Raw genomic sequence first — 19887 nt, 5'->3', positions numbered from 1 at the left:
TAGTCTTGAGCACTATACGTAAACATAAAACAGCTCCATCTTGTGGCCCAAGGCAAACTTTTTTATTTAACATGTTTATTACAGTAATGCCTAAGGGCCAACCAAGAGTGGGGACCTGTTGTACTAGGTGCTGTACAAACAGAATGATAGTCCCTGCCCCACAAAGCTCACAGTCTAAATAGACAAGGCAGACACAGCAGAGTGAACTATGTGATGGCCGCAAATAGCATGTTAGTGAGACTGCTGTTTTGAGTGGGGGATTACTTGGGAGGGGAAGGAGGTTGAGAGGGACAGAGCTGAGGAGAAGAGGTCAGAGGGGCAGGTGAAGCTTAGGTAAAGAGTCTGTGGGGAAGGGGGTGCAAGAAAGTTGGCACAAACAGCCACTCAAAATGGTAGAAAGTTCTCTAGATGTCCAAAGATCCCTAGTGCCTGCAGAGAATGGTGAGTCTCCGCTGCACAGTTCTGAGTTCAGGGAGGTGCTGGAGTCAAACAGTCAGTGGGATTTAGGCCTCTAGGGGCCTCCTCCTTGGCTTCAGAACCTAAACATCTACACAGCTATTTTTAGCGCCGCAGCATGAGTCTGCTTCATTGGCCCTGGGATGCTGCGCAGGGTTGGTTGCCCCTCCTCCCACATATAGATGTACCCAAGTCACTTAGAGGCTTTTTAAAAAAATGTTACCAGTTTAGTTTGAGGTCTAGTTCAATCTTTTTGCATATTGATCCCCCCCAACCCCCATCTTTGGTTAGCAGGGGCCACACACTAAAAGCCATCTAACAGAATCATCTTTGCTTTGTGTTAAACTTTCTCAAACCAAATCCTGGCCTTGTTGAACTTACTGGGAGTCTTGCCATTAACTTAAATGGGGTTAGAATTTCACCCTTTGATTAGGATATAAACCCCCACCAGTAGTTAGGGGGTTAAGGGGAGCTGGAAAGCTCAGTAAGTTCATCCTGTTGCACCTGGAGGAGGGGCCAGAGCCAATTTGGGATGAGACTCAGCTGGGGAGGGTAGGGGCCAGAAGAGGTGGTCCAGTGGAAAAAATAGATCGTGGGACCCTTTCCTATTGGGAAGCTGTTGAAAGGGTAGAGAAAGCTGGGCTGTAAAGGAAAGGAACATCCCTGAGCAGCAGGTCCTGAAAGAAGGGCAGGACCCAGGAGAGAGCTTTGAAAAGAGAGTTAAAGCCCTGAAAGAGGAATATGGTTAGAAAGCTGGGCCTTGGAAGATGGCTCCGACTAAAGGAATCACAGAAGTACATGCAGGAAGGAGCTTGTACCAGAGGAGACTCACAAAGTCTCTCTTCTCCCAGGCCTGCTTTAGGGAAGAAGCCTTGAGACTCAGGAGTAGCTGGGCCTCCTGAGAGAAACCCCTGGGAGGCAGTGCTCTGTGGAGGAGGAGGAATGCTGCGGAGCCAGGGAGGAGATTGTGCAGAGAATTGAAGGATAGAAGAGTTTATGTTCCTTTGAGTTTGGATATTGTTACCCAGAAGAGGTGGACTTAAATCATGACCTGGCTGGAGGGCTGAATTAGGGGAAGAGAAACCAATGTGGGACCACAGCAAGCATAAGCAGGGAAAGCTGCTATGCCACAACGATCCATGAGGTGGCGCACCAGTGGTGAGTACACTCCACACCCTCAAAGTTAATGTGGCAACTACTTTTGTGTTCAAAGCCATAGATCTGTATCCTTTCTAAAGCCTACCCACAAAAAGTCAGATTAGCCTGCACATTGGTGGTCCAGTTGGGCCAGGATAGAGTTTCCAACACCCTGTTGATCTGTCCTACTAAATGAACTTTTAGTGAGGGAAGAGGAAGGAAGGAAGGAATTGGGAAAGGGTCGAAGGGCAGGAGGCAATGTTGAAACAGTGGATTTATTGCTGGAATGTGCCTCAAAAAGCCAAGGTCTTTTGGCTCAAACATTAACATTTTGTGACCATTTCCTCCTCTAATGCCTAGCAATCTCATGAGTCCTTCTTCAGTTTGGAGCATGTTGTGGCCTAAGATGCGTTGTTTAATTCTTTTTGCAAAAGTCTTCAGGGGAGACCATAGGGCTGGTTGAATGGCTAGCAAGGTGGGTCTGCCTGGCCATTGCTTTGGCTGGATGTTACTGTATTCAGTTAAAGGGCCCCCTAGTACTGTGGCACTGGTGCTGCCAAAAGCATGGCCTTGGAAACTGAGTGTTGCTGATGCCACTTGGATAGGTTGGGAGGCACCTCCATCAAGCTGTCTGGAGTGGCTCAGGAGTATGAGTACCAGCCTTGGGGCAGGCTGGTAAGAAGCAGGGTATACCACTCAATTGGTTGTGACTTCGGTTCTTCGGTGAAATCTAAGTGTGAAGGCACAACAACAGCCTTAACACGGAGTCACAGACAGTTCCCCTTGGGTACTCCAAATTCTATCTTGTCACCCAAGTAAGCTTGCCTTTGTGATAGTCCCTTATGCCAAAAAAAATCATAATAATATCCAGGACCAGTGACTTACCCCAGGTCAACTACACCTTAGATCTTACACCAAAGACAATGCTTATAGCCAGTCCCATAATAAACTTAAAATTAACTGAGAAAAATAAGTTATTTACAAGGTTAAAGCAGGTAAACATACACAGATAAGTTAAAACAACGAGGAGTACACTTCAGATGCGTGGAGTGGAAAATACAATAGGAATATATATATACACATAGTACATGAAAAGATGGGAGTTGCCTTACCAATTCTAACGAGACAATTCAATTAAAGTGGGCTATTATCAATGGGGGGGGGAAGGAAATCACATTTGTAGTGGTAATCAGGGTGGCCCATTTAAAACCATTGACAAGAAGTTGTGAGTAACAATAGGGGGAAAATTAGCATGGGGAAATTAGTTTTTAGTTCTTGTAGTGACCCATCCACTCTCAGTCTTTATGCAGGCCTAATTTGATGGTATCCATTTTGCAAATTAATTCCAGTTCTTCAGTTTCTCATTGGAGTCTGTTTTTGACATTTTTTTTGTTGAAGAACTGCCACTTTTAAGTCTGTTATTGACTGTCCAGGGAGATTGAAGTGTTCTCCAACTGGTTTTTGAATGTTATTAATTCTTGACGTCTGATTTGTATCCATTCTTTTGCGTAGAGTCTGTCTAGTTTGACCAATGTACATGGCAGAGGGGCATTGCTGGCACATGGTGGCATATATCACATTAGTCTCTAAGGGGCCACGAGTATTCCTTGTTGTTTTTGCTGATACAGACTAACACTGCTACAACTCTGAAACAAATGAGTTAGTCTTTGGTTTCAGAAGGTGGTAGAAGCTTTTGTAATATGCAAGCTCTGTGTCCTTTAGGGCTAACCCACAGAGATTCCCTTGCTTTTGCTTAGAAATCTTGCCCTCTCCAAGTCTAAGCAGCATTGAGATACAGTTCTTCTTGTCAAGGATTTTTATTCCCTTCCCCCAGAGTCCAAGCTGATGGGACAACTCCTCTTCATGGGTGTGGAAGGGGCAATCAACATCGTATTTCATGCGATGGTATGATGGGATAGCCTAATTTTGGCAATTAATTGATCTTTGATTACTAGCAGTAAATATGCCCGATGGGGTGGATCTGAGTTACTACAGAGAATTCTTTCCTCCGTGTCTGGCTGATGAGTCTTGCCAACATGCTCAGGATTTAGCTGATCGCCATATTTGGGGTCGGGAAGGAATTTTCCTCCAGGGCAGATTGGCAGAGACTCTGGGTTTTTTTTGCCTTCCTCTGCAACATGGAGCATGGGTCACTTGCTGGAGGATTCTCTGCACCTTGAAGTCTTTAAACCATGATTTGAGGACTTCAGTGGCTCAGACATAGGTTAGGGGTTTGTTGCAGGAGTGGGTGGGTGAGATTCTGCAGCCCGTGTTGTGCAGGAGGTCAGACTAGACAATCATATTGGTCCCTTCTGACCTTAAAGTCTATGACTCTAGGTGTCAATGGGCCTTCCTGTATGCAGGACTCAACATCATCTGTAGGAAGCCAGCCTTTACCTTAATGAGTGCTTCTTTTCCTGTTGTAAACCTCTGTAATTGTGTAGGTCATCAAAGCACCTAGTCAGTGTAACCTTACAACATGAGGTGCAGATGTTATAAGTGAGATTACTACATGGAGAATCCTACAAACATTTCGTGAAGGCTAAACACATTCTTATAAACCTATGATCTGTTTTAACCATGCTAACACACAGGTGAACTAGACTGGTTTCCAGCTATGCATTTATGAGTTAGGGGCTAGGGGCCTTAGCATGAGCTGGCACCTGGTTTGCCAGGGTCACACCCTCCTCCCTAATTTTGCTCAGACTCTTAGTATAAGGAGCAGAAGTAGCATTTATGTGTTGAAAATTTTTCAGGGACCATTTCTGTTATGTACACATCTGTGAATCAGACCAATACACCTTCCTAGTGACCTGGCTCCTCTTTGAGAGTCAGCAGTTCTTTCTCCATAATCAAAAGGCAGAAAATTAGCTTTCCACTTTGCAGCTGATCCTAATGAATTCACACAGGAAGCCTGAGTTGCTAGAAATCTTTCAAATAAACATTGCTGAATATGCTCCTGTCTACCCCCTTTCTCCTCTCTCCACACCCCAGATGCCCAGGTGAAGTCACACTGTGGAAACAATGAGTTATTCATAAGTTAATTCAGTGCTGAGTTTTAATTTGTTTGGTTTTCTGGTACAATGATAAAGCAGTAATTTAGGTCAAAATAATTTGTCAAATCCATCCTTTCTGGTGACATACCAGAGCAAAATTCTCTGATGCTGAAACTGCTCGAGGGCAAGAGATGCATCTTTTCCACGAATTGACAAAGATCCCTTAGCCTGTAACTGAACACAATCATGTCCAGAATAGAGTGTGCAAGATGACACCAGGCCAAGTCTTTGGGACCCTCCAGTACACTTGTTTGCCTTGGACATTTTTTTTGTCTAACATTTAATAAACAGAACTGGTGACCAGAACGGATAACATCCACTTTCATAGAAATCATAAAAAAGTGTGGGACTGGAAGGGACCTTGATAGGTCGTCTTGTCCTGTCCCCTGCACAAAGTAGAACTAAGTATTGCCTGGAGCAGTGGCTCAACCTTTCCAGACTGCTTTCAGGATTCTGATTTGTCTTGCATACCTCAAGTTTCAGCCCCCCTAAAAAATACTCGCTTACAAAAAAAAAAAAAGACAAATACAAAAACGTGTTCACAGCACACTATTACTGATAAAATGCTTACTTGTTTTTACCATATACTGTAATTATAAAATCAATTGGAATATAAATACTGTAGTTACAATTCAGTGTATAGTATACACAGCAGTATAAACAAGTCATTCTCTGTATGAAATTTTAGTTTGTATTGACTTTGCTAGTGCCTTTTATGTAGTTAAACAAGGCAAATCTAGATGAGTTGATGTACCCCCAGAAGACCTCTGCGTACCTCTGGGGTATATGTGCCCCTGGCTGAGAAACACTGACCTAGACCATCCCTGACCAAGTTTCCACAACCTGCCTAGATAATTTGTTCCAGTGCTTAACAGCCTTTACAGTTAAGAACTTTTTCCTAATGTCTTACCTAAATCGTCCTTGCTGCAATTTGAGCCCATTGCTTCCTCTTATTCATGGAGGACAGAAGAACAGTTTATCACCCTTCTCTTTATAGGAAACATTTACTTTGAAGACAGTTATGTCCCCTCAGTCTTCTCTTCTCGAGCTTAACAAACCCAATATTTGCAATTCTTTCTTCATAGGTCATGTTTTCTGGACCTTTAATTATTACTTCTCTCCTCTGGACTTTCTCCAGTTTATCCACATCTTTCCCAAAGTGTAGTGTCCAGAACTGAACACAGTACTCCAGTTGAAGCCTTATCCTTGCTAAATAGAGCAGAAAAATTATTTCTCTTTTCTGGCTTTCAACACTCCTGCTAACACTTGGACAAAATGGAGGCCTCCATGCTGATCCTGTCCAGCTCATGGGAGAAATCAATCTTTTTGTAAAATTGTTGAACTGATTTTTTTGCTGAAAGCTGATTGAGAAGTTCACGGTCAAATTTAGGATACCTCTCCGCTCTGCCTGCATTCAAAAGCCCACAAGGAATAGATATATCAAAATTCTCGCTCGAAGCTTAACTGTCTGTCCGTCACTGTAGAAAAGAGGGAAATTTGCTACATGTATGCCCCCTCATAGCTGAGTAGAGCATGAGAGCTCTTTCCTCTGTAGGGCCCCCTACCAACAGACACTCCCGCCCCACACTTCAGCCTCTTCTCACGACTCGGCCCTCTGGCCAAGTGACATTTCAGTTCCACACCTTTAAAAGGTAACAAAGTCTGACCTAACAGAAGTCCAACATCCTTACAATCACATTTTTGGTCCTCAACTTGGGGGCTCCATGATCCCTATACCCTCATCTCCCAGGGCTTTTAAAAGCCCATATCCCATTACGTCGGAAGGTGGTGTGAAATCCCCCTTGGGAATCCAAACCTGCCCTCTACCCTATGTTCCAGTCCAAGGACCCTATAACCAGCAGCCAAGATCTGCTTCATCAGACTCCTTTCTGCTGCTTCCCTCAACTTCTTTCTACCACAGCCTATCAGCAGGCTTCTCACACAGCCCTTCTAGGTTCACCTTTCTTTCAGGGTGAGGACTCTCAGCACTTTCCCCTGGAATCACCCAACAAATCCTAAACCAGAATTGCAAACTTAGACCAATTGCTACCCACAGCCTTGACTTTTAATCTTTTGTAAATTTCCCCTATGCTGTTTCCCACTGAATGCCTCCCACGGTTCTCTCCTTGGAAGTCCAGATCCAGCCCTTCTAGCAGGGCTCATCACTAGCTGAGCAGCCACTGGGGATGAATCAAGAGTCTCACCTGGCCTCTTGCTTGACTCTTCTGTGCAGGAGCCTCTCCCCCAGGGCCTTCTTTTCAACCTTGCCAGTCTCACCAACCCCATTCTGCTCACTTTACAGCAACCACCCAGCTCCTCCCCTACTGGCTCTTATACTTAATTGGGCCCACCTTTCAGGTACAACTAGGTGAGTTAATTGGCCTCTCCTTCTCCAGGTACCTCTTTCAGTGCCAGGATGGCATGTACTCCATCACATGCTCCTTGTTACAACCCTGTATGGTATCAAGATTTTGTCTTGCTGGGGTAAATTCCTAGATTCTAAGAACACGAAGGATGGCTAGGTCATGTGGTCCAACCTCCTACATCACCCATGCTAGAGAATGTCACCCAGTGATCACGTTGTTCCAGTGGTTTATTACCCTTCACTTAACAAACTGTGGCTTAATTTTAGTCTGAATTTGTCTAGCTTTACCTTCAAGTCATTTGATCTTGTTCTGACTGTCTGCTGGATTAAAGAGCTATCAGAAATCTTCTCCCGTGTCAGAACTTATAACAAACTCTGATCAAGTCACCGCTTAACCATCTTTCATAAACTAAATAGATCAAGCTTTTTAGTTTCTCATTGTAAGGCAGGTTTTCCAGACCTTGTCTCATTCTTGTGGCTCTTCTCTGAATAGTCTTCAATTTGCGAGAACTCTTCACTACAGAGTTAACCTGGGTTCTTACATGTTGTGCAATGAGGACGCAGGCAAAACCACTTGAGTCCTGATAGTCCTCCATCATCTTTCCACAGTTCCCCTTATGCCCAGAAGGACATACACATTCACCCACAATGCACTGGGAAAGAACCAGAGAGCAACTGTTCACCGCAGCACAAAGAACCATGGGATGTGCCCCCACAAGTCCTAGTGGGGCACATGGGGAGTGCAGCACCAGTCTGGACCCAGTAACCTGGGTAGGGCACTGCAGTGTGGCTGCTTACACCCAGGCTAGGCTAATCCAGGTGCTGATCACTTGTGTTAACCCTGCAGTGAAGACGTACTCTTAACACTGTCAATATAATCATCCGTGCTAGCTAATCCCAAACCTCCAAAAGAGGGCGTACCTAGTTTACTAAAAAATGTTTGCTGAGAAAAAGCACAAGACATTTCAGCCCAAGGCTTCAAGCCCGCCTGCATCTGAAGGCCCCTCTCCCAGCCTAGAGGAAGGAGCTGCTGAACCAAGGGTTAAAATAATTACAGGGAACAACAAATGATTGCAGAGAGAATATTTTTTTTCCATCCTGTCCTGCCCCAGAAATGGCAGCCAATAAAGCTTTGTTTTATATATTTTTGTTAAATGTAGTTGCTAAGAGGAGGTAAAAAAAGTTCTGGGGTTTAGTGTTTTACAAACTATCCCTGGCACTCATCTGTCCCCTGTAGTATCTGAGCACCTCACAGTCTGAAATGACTTCTCCTAACACATCCCTGGGAGGCAGGGCAATGCAGTTATTCCCTCTAGAAGGGGCACTCATCTCCCAACCACCCCCTTGTAGCAATTCTGGTCACCCCTTCTCAAAAAGGATATAGTGGAACAGGAAAATGTTCAGAGAAGGGCAACAAAGATGATTAAGATGTATGGAATTGCTTCCATATGAGGAGAGACTAACAAGATTTGGGCTATTCATCTTAGAAGACAGATGACGAAGGGTCAAGCTTCGCTAGTGGTCTATAAAATCAGGAATTGTGTGGAAAAAGTGAATAAAAGTTATTGACCCCTTCCCAGAATACAAAAACTAGAGTCACCCAATGAAATGAATAGGCAGTAGGTTTAATACAAACAAGAGGAAGTACTTTTTCCACACAACGCACAACCAACCTGTGGAATCTATTGCCATGGGATGTTGTGAAGGCCAAAAGTATAGCTGGGTTAAAAGAACTAGATAATTGTGCCATGGTTTAAAGACTCATCTCAGAGCCCAGATAAAACTTTCAAAAGTCCCAAACCAAAAGACTCTGAGTTCCAGCAGCTCTTTCTGCTGTCCAGTCTCAGCTTCTCCATTACCAGGAGGACTCTGCAGGCTTTCCCCTGTTTGCAGTACTCAGGGTCTCTCTTTTGGTTTCCCTGCTTAGAAAGCTGAGTTTTATACCTAGTTCAGGCTCCCTGGGAGCTCCCATCCTTTAGAGCAGTGCTTCTCAAAGCCTATCTGCTGCTTGTTCAGGGAAAGTCCCTGACGGGCCGGGTTGGTTTGTTTACCTGCTGCATCCACAGGTTCGGCCAATCGCGGTTCCCACTGGCTGTGGTTCACCGCTCCAGGCCAATGGGGGCTGTGGGAAGCGGTGTGGGCCGAGGGATGTGCTGGGCGCCCTTTCCGCAGCCTCCGTTGGCCTGGAGCGGCAAACCATGGCCAGCAGGAGCCACGTTCGGCCGAACCTGTGGATGCGGCAGGTAAACAAGCTGGCCCGGCCTGCCAGGGGCTTTCCCTGAACAAGCGGCGGCCCGGCTTTGAGCTTCCGTTCTCCTTACCTTAGAGCTTGCTCAAGCCTTTAATTACACCCAGGTGCTCCTTATTTAATGAATTGCCTTCCAGCTACTTAGGCAGTTAACCATCCCCAGGTGGAGCTGGCTCATTCCCTTCAGTGGAGCCTGTCCCAGGTAGGCTGGGCAGCCAACTCCTTTAAAGGGCCAGCCCTGTGACATCCCCTTGTAGTCATGAGAAAATTAGGTCCAGAGACTAAGACCCAGATCCGTAAAGGCATGTAGCCCTTGCCCCTTTCAGTGCTGCAATGCCTCACCCCTTGGTGGCCCAGTGCCCTGAGCTAGGGGCCCAGGGCCCCATACAGTGCACAGGGAGAGCTAGATGCCCAAGGAAGGGATTTTAGAAGCCAGCCAGCTGAGCAAGGAAATGAGCAAGATGCCAAGAAGAGGGGTAGAGAGAGGGAAGGGGCTTAGGCACCAAAGTGGCTGACTGATGGGCCAGAGATCAGCAATGCCTTCCACTCAGAGTCCTCAGCCACAAACCCAGGCTTGGAGTACAGTAGCTGAGCCAGGTCAGTGGCATGGGTAGGCTGGTTGTCTCCGTCTCCTGCTCACCCTGTGTTTCCCTGTGCCCCCAGCTTCTTTTTGTGTGGGTGTTGTGCTGCCCCCAGCTGTAAATGGCCAGTATCCAGCCCTCCTGTTGTGGGGGCTGGCAGGTATCGAGGCTTAGGCCTGCTCAGAGCCATGCCTACAGGATTGGGCCCTACTGGGAGGTAGGTGTTCCTCTGGCTAGTCTGAGAATCCAGTTTTAGAGCTCCTGCAGCTTCAGCTTGAGCTAGGGCTCCCCGGAGCTTGTTAGCTGTGGGGCAGCATCGGCCCCTAGCTGGTTTTGTGTCTAGTGGAGAGTTAGGCACATATGGGGCTAGGGGGCAGCTGAGCAGCAGCTTTGTTAATGTCAGTGGTGGATTGGGGTGCCTAAAGAGGCAGAAGGCACCTCAGTGTCTTTGAGGATCTGAGTCTAAGTGCCTTGCCCAGGGTCACACACGAAGCCTGTGGCTTAGCAGAGACTTGAATCCAGGATGCCCAAGTGCTAGGTTAGAGGCAGAGGCAAAGGACAGCAGCAGGGGGAAAGTGTTATAATTCCCTGGTGGTCCAAGGGCTTCACACGGTTGTTGTCTCACAAATCTCCTTCTCCCCAGGAATATTCTTGGCATTCCTCTTTCCCGGGGCCAGTAGCACGTCGGGACACTTCTATGCACTAGCATGGAAAATGGCATCCCCCATGCGTGTGATCTTGCATCTACAGTGCGTGCGAGGTTATTATTTCATTCAGCAGCCGGTCCTGGGACATGCAGTGCCTGCCTTGTACACATCATGGTATGCCACTGCCTGGGACAGTTCCTTTCCATGGACTGTGGAAATATGCAAGTACCCTGGGGGCTGTCAGCCCCTGTGGTTAGCCTGCTGTAAAACAGGCTTACTGAGTGGCATTTTGGCAGGGCCAGCTTGATTGGCCACAGTTGGCTGGTAGAGTATCACTCAGGGGAGATGATAAAGTCTTTACCTTGTCAGAGTGTCTGAACCCACTCTCACCCCCTTTGCCAGTCCCCTCTCCAGAGGGCTAAGCTGGTCAGAGCGGCAGATCAAAAGGAGAAACAATTAGCGAATAGATGCATTTAATGATGCTAATTAAAATGTATTCAGTGTAGCCTCTGCCTCTGTGCCAGCTGCTTTGGCAGGCCAGCCGAAATCCGGGTAGCACCAGCCTTGCCCTGGAGTGTGAAGCTGGGAAGCAGGACATCTGGCACCCCGCTATCCCGCCTTGCACAAAAGACAGGTTCAAGGAAGCCTTCGTTTCATTTTGTGCCGTTAGCTGGGTTCATGTGGGAGCCTCTCATTAGCTCTGTCTCTGCAGGAGCCTGCTGGGACCTCATTAGGCATTTCAATTAGTGAACAGCCGGCATTGCCGAGGGAGGGGAGGGCGGGTGTTTAATCAAGATGGCTGCAATTAGCCATTGCAGTGGAGGTGGCAGAAGTAACCCTAATTCCAAAGCTGGAGAAAACAACTAGTAGCCTCACACATGCTACCCTGCTCACCAGGGGTTAGAAGAAGCTCTCCAAGAACTCTCTGCAGGTTCTTAATGAGACGCTGGCCAGCTCCCAGAGCTCAGCTTCGGAGCAAATTACAGCAAACACCTAGTCAGCAAAATGCAACGTAGCCCTATGGCCCACATCCTCAAAGGTATTTAGGCCCCTCACTGCCCTTGGAATTAGTGGGTGCTGGGTGCCTAAATACCTTGAGGATTTGGGCCTACATGCTTTTCAGCTAGTCAAGCCAAGGTGGCTGTAAAGGGTGGAAGTGAATGGCTTGCAAGCTGTTTGTTTTGGCAGCATAGGCCCCATGTGTATTTAATGGTGTTTGTTGTGTGCTTTCACAGATAAATATGATGGGCTGGATTTTCATCTGGGCCTCAGCTTGGCCTCCATATTTGCAGACTCAGTTGCACCCACAGTAAATGTGCAGTGCAAATCCCACCACTTAGAGCTGGGGTCCTCAAACGCTTTCATAGCACAGAGCACGTTTTTATACTGGGATTGTCTCACACCCTTCCCTGCCCATTCTCCATCACCCGGCCCCCAATTCCTAGGGTTGCCAGGCATCCAGTTTTTGACCGGAACGCCCAGTCAAAAAGGGACCCAGCCCCGACCGGGCTGTTAAAAGTCTTGTTGGCAGTGCAGTGGGGGCCCAGGGCTTAGGCTGGCTCCCTGCCTGCCCTAGCTCCACGCAGCTCCTGGAAGTGGCCGCCAGGTCCCTGCAGCCCCTAGACACAAGGGCAGCCAGGGAGGCTACGCATGCTTCCCCTACCTGAGTGCCAGCTAAGCAGCTCCCATTGGCCAGGAACCATGACCAATGGGAGCTGTGGGGGTGGTGCCTGCAGGCATGAGGGCAGTGCACAGAGCCTCCCTGGCCACCTCGGGCTTCAGGGACCTGGCAGCCATGGTTAGCACTGTTGGGACCCCTCACCCTGAACCCTCTCCTGCACCCCAACCCACTGCCCCAGCCTGAAGTCCCCTCCCACACCCAAACTCCTTCCCGGACCGCAGGGCAGGGATGTTTGGTTTTTTGCAATTAGAAAGTTGGCAGCTCTACAAATTCCCCTTCCATTCTTAATGGCATAGAGCATGGCTGCTCCCATCAGCCATCTCCCCGCTCCTGTCCACAGTCCCATACGTCTCCGTGGCACTGTAGTGACTGCTTACATGGAAAATTAATATCACGGATGTATTTAATAGTCTTAAACATCTTTTAATATTAAGTAGTAGGAAGAGTTGTTAATACGTAGCTCTAATATAGCACTTTTCATCAGTAGCTCAAAGTGCTCTGTGGGGAAACTGAGGCACAGGGAGGGACAATGACTTGCCCAAGACACCCAGCAGGCCAGAGCTGAGATTAGAACCCAAGTCTTGTCAGTCCCAGTGTCCAGTGCTCGATCCACTAGGCCACACAATTTAGCAGGGAGAAGCCAGCTCTCCGCAGCTCCCCAGTAAGCTCTCCACAGGCCAGTTTGAACCACCAGTTTCACTTTGCTGACTAAAGGGAAGGACCAAACTCCATATTTAGCCACCTAAGCAAGGGACCCTGTGTCAGAGGTGCTGCACCTTCAGAACACCTAATGAGTTAAATAGGAGTTGTGGGTGCTTATCTCTGAAAGTCAGTCTCCTGCTAAGTGGCCTAAATGTGGATTTGGATGTACCTGGAGCTGGATCCTGGTGCTGAGAAACACATCTTCACGTTAGAATCTCTGCCTCTGTTAAAGGACAATGTTGCAACATGTTGGGAAGGGGCTTTGTTGGTGGTGATGTCATTGTGCTGGAGGCAACTGGAAATTCAGTTCCCAGACTGCACCACTGGAGTTTTTGTGCTGTGAGGCTCCCTGAATCTCACCTGAGAACTGCATTCAGCTTGGTTTCCATGGAGCGCAGGAGGGCCAGAAACAAAAGAATGCTGTCCTTTAACCAAACCCAAAGGCTTGAAATGCAGGGAATTTACTCTTCAGGTTTCACCACCAGCCTTCTCTCTGTTATATGCTGCCAGCCCACCTGTAAATTAACAATGCTCCAGGAGGGGCTCAGGATGGATTGTGGCTAGATGCTTATATCATGGACTCCTTGTTGGAATTTCTCAGCAGCTGTCTCACAGTTAACTACTGGATGCAGTGCCCTGCCCAGCCACCAGTGCCATGCTGGCACTTCTTTTGCAGGCAGGCTCTCTGCCTCCTCCTTTTGCGGCTCCTTGAATACTGGACATGTGGTGCATGAGGGTTGCGTTCTGTGCCTTGCTGCTTTTCCACTCTCGGCTCACTGGGAGGGATGGACTTCTGTGTAGGCAGAAGCAATGGGGCAATGCCATCATATCATAGCCCCAAGCAAGGATGCTGCCCAAGACCCATTTCCTACTTCAGATGTTCCTGCTTTAGCCATATCTAACACCCTCCCACCCCTATGGTTCTGAATTTCTTACTGCAGGAAAGGTCTGTGTCAGAACTCACTCGGCGCTGCAGGGATTGACAGCCAAAACCCCAGTCCCGTTGGGGCAGATACCAAGTAGGGAATTTCTGGAAAATCCTGGCGAACTTGAAGATAAGGAGTTTCAATGCAAAGCTGCTTTACCAGTGCAAAGTTGACCTGCCAAGGACTTTCAGAAATTGGGCTAGTCCAGCTTCCTTTTGCTCACTTGGTGGCTGCTGATGGTACTTCCTCACCACCTCCTCCCAGGTGCCTGGTAGCACTTTCCTCCGCTCAGAATTTCACCTACCGCCTTCCAAGGGGTGGCTCCAAATCTTCCCCACTATTCTCCAGACATCTATTCTCTCTGCTTCCTCAGCCTAACCCTGGCCATACCTGACCTCCTTCCCTTCCCTTTTGTATCACTGCTGCCACTCCACTTGAGTGACTCCCCATCTTTCTGTTGGGACATCTGGGCTTTTGCTAAATCCTGCACATCTCCCATTACAGCATCTTTAAATGGCTGCCTTTAGCTCCTGCCTGGATCCCTGCAGCTGCCTCTTCCTTCAGCCTCTTGCCTGCTTCTCTCTCCACTCTGTTCAAAACGCTGTGGCCAAAAATCTTCCTTCGCCATCACTCTGGCTCGGTTGCAAATCCACTTCCTCACAAATCGTTGTCCTGGCTTCCTTCCTGTTTTTACATCACATTCCGCCTGCTTATTTTCCCTGTCAAGTCTCTCCATGACTCCATGACACACCAGACCTTGCTTCAACATATGTCCCCCAGGCTCACGCCTCAGTCTTGGCCTGAGCCTTTCAGCTCATTGCTCCCTGAGGATTCCTTATCCTACTTGCAACTCTGCCCCTTTTCCTACCCAGCTCTGCACTTAAGTGCACCAAGTAGCCATGTTACCATAAGGTAAGGTGGACTCTTTAGTTTGTGACATGAGAAATCAGAAATGGCGCCACTACCCAAAGCCTGATTTAAGGACATGGAGGAATCACTCCTTTGCTGACACATAACAGAGGAGGAGGCTGCTTTTCAGAGTTTGTAGGCAGATCAGAATCTATTTTAGGGTTCCATCTTGCCACCCAGCATCACGGGATCTGGACACCTTTCACATAAAATCAGTAGCAATAGTGAAGTCCCTAGTGGATTTCATAGTCTTTGGCACTTCACCAAGCAGAATTTTAACCATGAAAGGGCGAAGGGCTTTTAATTGGAGGCATTTTCCTAGAGTTAACTTTACTTTGATTTTTGTGTAGCTGGTTGAGGTTTAGGGGCAGAAGTAGGGGAAGTCAGTGGTGTGTCAGTCTGAAGATGGAAAGATTCACCTGAACAGGAAGCTTCTGCAGCATCTTCTAAGATGCTCAGACTCTGGCTTCGTCTGATCCACACTCAGAGTTAGTTCTGTAGCTGGATCCCTCCACCCAGCATACAGTGTCTCCTGCACTCCTAGCTCCTGGATGAATTGGACCCAAGAATGAGTAATTTCCTCACTGAGAGACAAACAAGTTGCTGCAGCAACACAGTGCTGATTTCCCAACCCAACTAATTCAGCAACTATTACACCATTTAAATTATTTTATTAAATTACTCCCAGGCAGGAATATTAGTGCAGTTACTCCCTCACTACTGTCCGAGTGCTGCCTGTGTAGTCCCCATCTGCAGCCTTAGAACCAGCTAGGCAGCAGCATCCCATTTCTACTGAGGGTTCCTCAGGTGGCTTATGTCCAATTAGCAATCATCCCTTTTGTTGCCTCCCTGTATCTGTGCCCATCCCGTGTCCCCTCTTGGTTACAGAAGCTGCTGCTTGGTTAAACAAAGAAAAAAAATCTGGAGCTGGTTCATGGGGATGATTCTTATTTGATCCAAAGCCAAGGTGATGTGTTCCGTGGGCTGGTCATTTACCTAACACCACATCTCAAATAGGGAAGGCTTAGGCCACTGCCTCTTTCTAACATGCTTGGTGGAAATTAGAGCTGTCAAGGGAAATGGCTGCATAGACCACTCTGAGCTCTGCTTTGGAGTCTGGGGTAGCATCACAGTATTGGCTAGAGCTGATCAAAAAGTCTCTTCCCCTCCCCCCCACCAGGAAAATTTAGAATTTTTTGCCAATGTTTGATATATATATATTTTTTAGTTGTAAATACTATTGCAGTGCCCCAATGGGAGACGTAGTTCAGGTGCATCATTAGCCCATTGTCTTCTACATTCTGGGCTCCCTGGCTGGACTACATTGCCTGTGACACACTACACTCTCCTCTCTTAGAGAGGAGCATCAGTGCACCATGGGAGAGGGGAGGGTCCCCAGACCATGCTGAATCCTGGGAGATGTAGTCCAGCCCTCAGAGGAGAATGGCAACAGGAGACACCCAAGCTACAACTCCCATGAGGAACCACAGTGGCATTTCCAAATATTTCAACCTTTGTTCCCCCATGAAAAATTGAAGTTTTTCATGGGAAATCTTCCACTTGTTGCAAAAAATATTTAGTCAAAACCCAATTTTTCCTCAAAAGTCCATTGTGGCAGAAAACTTTCAACCAACTTTATTGCTGGCTTCAGACCGTAGGCTGCACAGCTAAGTAGATATTCAGCTTTAACAAATTCATGTCTGAACAGAGCAGTCCAACAATGAAAGTTTCCTTCCCTCCTCTCCAGTAGGACGTGAAGCAAAGTGAGCTGCCCTGGGCTGGAGTGGATTTGGCCCGAAGTCTAGTTTGCCAGTTGCTTCTCTTGTCGCAGAGTATAATCCAAATCTAACCTAGCTCAGGAGGGCTGCAAAAATACCGTAACAGATGTTCCTTTTCCGTATGGGAAAATGCAGAGTGAAACAAAGAAATATTCTCCTGCTGAAGTCCAACATCTGTTTGAAGCTGTCTGGCTTGGGTTCAGACTTTAATTATTCTGACAGGTCTCTTCATGCCTTTAATTTCCCATGAAATCTAATTCAAGAAGCTATTTGTCTCTAGACTGCTCCTCGTGTTGTGAAGAGTAAGGGTGCACATGACCCAGACATGCCTTGCTGAAAATCAGCTGCTTGGGACAGCTTTAAAAAACAAAATAAAGCTATGTTTTCCCTCTTCCAAAATTATGCCCGTGTTCTTTACAAAGTGCATTTTTAGCAACACTGTAATCCTCACTTCTGGATCTCAACTGGACAATCCACTCGCAGGATGTCATCAATTAAGGCATTATGGTGACGCCAGACCTCAAGGGCATTGGCCCTGTGATGGAATTTGTCCCTTCTCAGCAGTTAAAGTTGTTCTTTGAAAGCAAGGGAGAATCTTTACATGAATTGTCGTCCGTTTTGGGACAGAAATGTGTATCAATTTCAAGGCCAGATTCAGGCGATGTGGGGCTCCCAAGTGAACAATGACATGGACCAGCCCCAACGTGAAGCAGTGCCAATAGATCCCCGCCCCCCACCCCCACCCCGAGAGATCAGAAAGGCACAGTGCTTAGCCCAGCAGCTGGCTTATATCTCCGTTAGGGGGCTGGGCCTGCTGCATGCTCTCTGCCTGCCATGCAGGTTCCTCTGCTGGGGTGGGTTATAGAGTTAACCCCCTCTGTGGATGTGCTAAACTGGAGTGACTTATGCTTTGGTTTCAGACAGAGCACAAAGCAGAACATGGACTGGACCTTTAGTGGATTAAGCCCTTGTTACCCGTCTTGGTAGGGATACATACAAATCGAGGAATTGCCGCCACCACCACCAGGCATTTGGTGAAGCCCTTTGGAGCTGCAATATCCATGCAGAATGATCCCTTTATTATTTATATTGCTGTAGCACCTCGGAACCCCGGTCATGACCCAGGAGCCCATTATGCTAGGCACTGTACAAGCACAGAGCAGAGATGATCCCTGGCCCCAGGAGTGCTCTTTGTCCATGGAGAATCTCCTATTTTTGGTGGCTTGGTCTGGTAGGGATGTGTTAATGGTCTTCACGGTCAAGAGCAAGTCTTGGCTTAAGAGGCCAGTAGCGTCATAGGGAGCCTACTTGTCTCAAACAAGATCCAAGGAAATTGGACTCTGTCTTCTCATTTTCTTAAGAACGAGGAAACAAAAGACTTGGACCCCTCTGTCTGCAGAGGGACTTCTGCAGCACCCAAGTGGTGAAAAGAAGCTACTTTTCCCTCTGCAGCTTCTAGGGAGAGGCAATCCCTGAAAAAGAAAGGGGATTTCCCAAAGGGGATGGGGAAAGGCATGATTCATGATCTCAAAGTAAATAAGTAAGACAAGCCAACCCAGAACCCTGAGGGTAAGAAAGCACGTGACAGGTATGATGAGTGAGGAACCGGAGCTGAGTCAAAGTCAAGATTTCCACCCTACAGGAAAATAAATATTTTGACATTTGTTTTCATCCTGAATCAGGATGAAAAAATCAAAATACCAATTGTTTTTTAATGGAACAAATTCTGGAAAACTTCAAAATATTTGGTTTTGAGACAGTTTGATGTTACATTTGCACTCGTCAATGGGGTTGCAGTACCTCATGGGAGTTGTAGTTTGGATGCTTCAGACTACGTTGTTCTCTATGGACTAGGCTCCATGGCTGGGCAACATCTCCCATGGTGCATCACACAGCAGTAACAGGGGAAACTGCAGTGCATCATGGGAGATGTTCTCTGGCCAAGGACCCTAGCCCAGAGAGAACAGAGGCACGAGACACCCAAACAACAAATCCCAGGAAGCACCACTGCACTTTAGGCTGATGCAGTTTAATATTAAATCGACACAATATGGAGAATCAAAGTCTTTTGGCAACATAGAAATTTTCCCACAGAAAGTTTTTTATTTTTTAGTGGAAAATGCAGTCTCCTCAAAATCCTTGACAAAAAATTCTCAGCCCAGTCGAATGTTAGATTAATGTCCAGAAGTGAATGAGAACCTGCTAATCACTAGCTAGTTTAACAGGCACTGGGAGACAATGGCTCTTCTCTGCACCGATCACACACTTACCGTAACGGGTGGTGTTTTGTTTTTGTTTTGTCTTCATTTTGGAAAGAATGGTGGGGTTTTATGGTTAAATCTGGAGCCTAATTTATTCCAGTTTGTGCGGTGAGATGTCCCTTGTAAAACAGACAGGCTCCAACCACGATTGAGCCAGTATTGCTCTTGGGGCGACTTTTGCATTGCCTGGCTTTGTGTGATTTTAATTATGCAAATGTGTTGTATTAAATGAACAACAGGATTCTGGTGTGTGCCTGACATTGCATGCTGGGCGGGTTACACACCTAGGCAGACAGATGGACGCTGGATTCTGTTCTGCAATTAATTTAAATACTGTTTTGTTTTTCCTTGGGGCAGTGACATTTTCTTCTCCCCTCTGCGGGTCTTGGAAAAGAGCAGCATCCAGAATGACAGGGCTGCCCAATAGCTCAGTCCTGCTGCCCTAGGAATGGAAACTGGCCATCTTGCTGAGCAGAGGTGAGTCAGGCTGTTGTCTACATATGACTATTTGCCCAACTGCTGCTGAGAGGGGAAAGCATGCAGTGATGTTCCCAGCTCACTGCTCAAGCCACAGCCAGACCAAAGTGCTCCACTCCCAGAGCTGTTGGCATTACCAAGGAGAGACATGTAGGGAAGGGTACCAGCTGCCTTCCTAAAAGTGTGCCCCTAACTCCCAGGTGTTTGGAGCATTACTGCCTGCAGATGCCTCCTTCCTAATCAGTGTCTTGTGAGGGGTTCACAGCTGGATTCTTCCCTCCTCCATCTCTGCCAAGCCCTAGAGCAATGCAAGCTTAGCAGGGCTCTTGTGTGGAGAAACCACTGCTAACAGCGTTTAAAGCAGCTGGAGACTGGGATGTAACTCAAGTCCCTAAAATGTCTCTCTCTGCCAGATAACGAGACACCTATAGGCTGGAGTGGCAAAAAGCTCCTGAGGATGGAGAGACTGAATCTCTCAATGTATTCAGTGCACCTTGAGATTCAGATAACCACCTCGTCCACCTTTCCAAAACAGGTGCTGCTCTGTGTTACTGGCCCGAGGAGGTGAGAGGGGCAATGCCTCAAGGGGGAGAAATGCTGGCTGAGGGGATTTGTTTCCCCGGTGAAGGCTCCGCATTAAACATGCTCACACAGCAAGTTGCA

At 47.3% G+C, this 19887-nt stretch overlaps 1 long non-coding RNA gene across 1 annotated transcript; it reads left to right on the top strand.

Moving 5' to 3' along the window:
• Positions 1–294: 294 nt before the first annotated feature.
• Positions 295–19838, top strand: LOC127043639 (uncharacterized). Its single transcript, XR_007772293.1, has 3 exons — positions 295–1614; positions 19105–19224; positions 19760–19838. It is a non-coding gene; the product is annotated as an uncharacterized LOC127043639 (long non-coding RNA).
• Positions 19839–19887: the final 49 nt, after the last annotated feature.

The sequence above is a fragment of the Gopherus flavomarginatus genome, chromosome 2 (genome assembly GCF_025201925.1).
Source record: "Gopherus flavomarginatus isolate rGopFla2 chromosome 2, rGopFla2.mat.asm, whole genome shotgun sequence".
Taxonomy (NCBI): domain Eukaryota; kingdom Metazoa; phylum Chordata; order Testudines; family Testudinidae; genus Gopherus; species Gopherus flavomarginatus.
This window is presented reverse-complemented; position numbering and strand designations above follow the sequence as displayed.